This window comes from Mus pahari, chromosome 15 (genome assembly GCF_900095145.1).
Source record: "Mus pahari chromosome 15, PAHARI_EIJ_v1.1, whole genome shotgun sequence".
Taxonomy (NCBI): Eukaryota; Metazoa; Chordata; class Mammalia; order Rodentia; family Muridae; genus Mus; species Mus pahari.
In genome coordinates this window covers 7,218,446-7,222,369 of record NC_034604.1, presented here as the reverse complement: position 1 = coordinate 7,222,369, position 3,924 = coordinate 7,218,446, and the positions used below count along the sequence as shown (strand labels likewise).

The 3,924-nt window shown below is 46.3% G+C and overlaps 1 pseudogene; it reads left to right on the top strand.

Moving 5' to 3' along the window:
- Positions 1-2,391: 2,391 nt before the first annotated feature.
- On the top strand, positions 2,392-2,832 carry LOC110333498 (annotated as a pseudogene).
- Positions 2,833-3,924: the final 1,092 nt, after the last annotated feature.

The window sequence follows — 3,924 nt, the reverse complement described above, 5'->3', positions numbered from 1 at the left end:
CTAGGATCACGTGCTTGGTCTTTCTAGCTTCCAAATAAGCGTGAATAAATTCCCCAGCCTCAGGCATCTACTTTTAGCAACAGACTAAGAGGACCAGGAACAAACACAAATAAGTAAATGCATGTAATAAAATATTTTTAAAGGGGAGAAAACAGATGAAGACACCACACACAGGCACACATACATGCACTCACACACGTACACACTCCAGTTTTTTAACCTAGTGTGGACTAGAATTTGATAAACAACCCAGGATGGCTTTAAACATATGGTCTTTCCGACTCAGATCTCTCTGAGTGTTGTGACTATGGCCACATGAGCCTATTGCCAAACTCCAAGGCTTATGGGGGAGGGGGGAGAGGGGAGCTGAGACAAGGTGTGGCACATCTGGAAAGAAAGAGGGATTCTCAATTAAAGAACTGTTCCATCAAACTGCTCTGTGGACATTACCCAGCTTGATGATCGATGTGGGGTGGCCTACCCCATTGAGGGGAGTGTCACTTCTGGTCTGGGGCTCAGAGCAGACTAAGAAAGCTGTGTGACCAATGGGAACAAGCCAGCAGCGACTTCCCTCCATGGTCTCTGCTTCAGTTCCTGCCTTGGCTTCCCTTGGTGATGGACTGTGACCTGCAAACTAAAATACCCACCCACCTGCTTTTTTGTAGACTTGTTTGTTTGTCTGTTTGTTTGTGGTGGTTTTCATGGTGTGTGTATCATAGCAACAGAAACAGAGGTCTGACTCTACGGTCCCGGTTGGTCTGGAACTTTCTGTGTGCACCAGACTGGCTAAAAATTGGAAGTAGTCCTCCTGCCTCGGTCACCCAAGCGCTGAGATGACAAGGGTGGGCCATCAGGCCTTGCTCTGTTTTTGTTTTTATTAATTAATCAATTAACTAACTAATTAATATAGTATATATAAGAGGGGAGGAGGGGAAAGACAAAGCGTTAGGTAGAAAGGCCTTCTGGGTGCAGGCTTCTGTCTCCACCTCCCATTGCGTAGGGTACCACTCATCTAGCATTTTTCACTCGGGCTCCAGGTTAACCTTGGCTCCTAGGGCTTATGTAAGAAGTGCTTCTTCTGACAAGCTGGCTCCCTGTCCCAGGTCTCTCTTTCAGGGTTGGTTGGTTGGTTTGTTCGGATTGGCTGGTGGTGAGTTAGTTGTTGAGAGGCTATCTCTTGTCATTCACACTGGCTTGGAATTTAGTAGCCAAGCTGATCTTGAACTCTGGATCACCCTGCCTCAACTGTCTAAGTGCTGAGATTACAGATGCATACTCTTAGTCTGGCTGATTTGGTGCTGAAGATGGACCCTGGGCCTTATTCGTGTTAGGCAAGCACTCTGCCAGCTGAGCCACACCCCTTCACTTTTACTTCTGGCTATTACATCCTCGCAGGCCCTCACCTGAAAAGCAGCAGTGTGAGTGCTGGGCTCCTGTGCTGAAATCCTATTGGACCCTGACACTCAGGTGCTGATTACTAAGAATGAGATTCTTCACCGTCCTGACTCCGGTTTCTCAGATCGAGCTCCTTCCTCTCCAACTCCCCTAAGAGCCCTAAAATCTTCCTCCTCAAAATCTCACCCGGTAAGTTAGGGTAAGTTAGGACAGACGCAGTGAGCACTGCCTGGCCCCACATAAAGCTTCCTTTCTATGGAACTCAAGTCATTCTCTGGTGCAGATTTAGTCCAAGGATACAAAAGCTCTCCTTGCCTCCCTGTTAGGTATACTCTTGAAGTTCAGACCATTTTCTGGTTGATTTAGACGATAGTTGCTAATTCTCCATTTCAAAATAATGATTAACTGGCTGCAAATTTCAACATTTTTATTGCTTAAGTTTACTCATTCCATACTGGTCTTCCTTCAAGGCACACTAATGCTTAAGAAAAAAATGTCAATTTATTTTTTTTTTTTTCAGACAGGGTTTTTTATCTGTGCTCACATTGACCTCAAACTCCATGTGTAGCTAGAGATAAGCTTAAACTTCCTGCTTCCACCTCCCGAGTGCAGGGGCACATCACTAAACCTGGCTTATGGGATACAGGGAATCAAATCCAGGGCTTCGTGTTGCTAGGCTACGGAACCACACGTACCCCAGCGTACCCCGAACTGCTTTTTAAATCAAACTGCATTTTATTTACTGTGTGCTTGTACATGTGGTTGTGCGTGGGCCATGGCTTGTGGCGATCAAAGGCCAACCTGCAAGAGTAGATTCTCTCCCTCCAATATGTGCCTCCCAGTGGTCAAGCTCGGGCTGTCAGGCTTGTCAGTGGGTGCCTTCTCCTGCTGAGCCACCTCCCAAATCCTGCCCAAATGCCATGAATGTTAGACCAGTCTGGTCGGCTTAGAAAGTTCTTGGCCTGCTCTTTCTCTTGGGCCCGTGGCGCCGGCAGGATGGGCAAGTGTCGTGGTCTCCCAACTGCCCGGAAGCTCCGCAATCCCCAACAGGACCAGAAGTGGCATGATGAACAGTAAAAGAAAGCCAACTTGGGCACAGCCCTGAAGGCCAATCCGTTTGGGGGCGCCTCTCATGCAAAGGGAATTGTGTTGGAAAAAGTAGGGGTTGAAGCCAAACAGTCAAATTCTGCCATCCATCAGGAAGTGTGCCAGGGTGCAGCTCATTAAGAACGGCAAGAAGATCACAGCGTTCATGCCCAATGATGGCAGCCTGACCGGCATTAAGGAGAATGATGAAGTTCTGGTTGCTGGATTTGGTTGAAAAGGTCATACTGTAGGTGATATTCCTGGAGTCCGCTTTAAGGTGGTTAAAGTAGCCAATGTGTCTCTTTTGGCTCTATACAAAGGCAAGAAAGAAAGGCCAAGATCATAAAATTTGACAATTTTAAACACAGTAATTTATTTTCATATTCTGAAAAAAAAAGTTCTTGGCCAGCCCGGACTGTACAGCAAGGCCTTGTTTCCTTAGAGTGGGCGTCATAGTCAGGGTTTCTATTCCTGCACAAACAACATGACCAAGAAGCAAATTGGGGAGGAAAGGGTTTATTCACCTTATGTTTCCACATTGCTGTTCATCACTAAAGGAAGTCTGGACTGGAACTCAAGCAGGTCAAAAAGCAGGAGCTGATGCAGAGGCCATGGAGGGATGTTCTTTACTGGCTTGCTTCCCCTGGCTTGCTCTCTTATAGAACCAATACTACCAGCCCAGAGATGGCACTGCCCACAAGGGGACCTCCCCTCTTGATCACCAATTGAGAAAATGCCTTACAGCTGGATCTTGTGAAGGCATTTCCCCAACTGAAGCTCCTTTCTCTGTGATAACTCCAGCCTGTGTCAACTTGACACAAAACTAGCCGGTACAGTGGGTATGTATGTGCATACATGCGTATGTGCATGTAAACATATGTCATGGTGCACTGGTGGGAAACAGAAGGCAACATTTTCCTTTTAGTATGTAGGTCTTGGGAATAAAACTTAGGGAGTCAGGCTTGGAGGCAGGTCCTTTTACACAGTCAACCATCTCCTTGGCTCTATGGCAATAGACATCCCCACCCTAACCCCATCAGTGGACCGAAGGGGAACTTCTAGTTCTTTAAAAGTTAGTTATATCAGACGATGCTTTGCTGAGGTACACAGCTGAAAGAATGTCTTGCTAAAGCAAACACACGAAAGACTGTTTTCCTGAAGCAGACACCAGGGAAAGAATGCTTGGATATAGCAAATATGTGGAAGGAACATTGATGAAGGAGTATAAATATGACCCCAGACAGCAGTATTCTGTATTCTTCACTAACGACACACACGTATTGGTTCATCTTACATAGTGTTGTTAAGCTCAACTTGTAGTAGCTCTGCCATTGAGAGAAACTCATCCAAGAACTGTTTGTGAGGTTCCTGTGGTAACTTGTCACTTCTTCAGTCTCACCTCAGGCCAGTTGTCGAACCGTGGTGGCTTCTTCAGAATTGAAC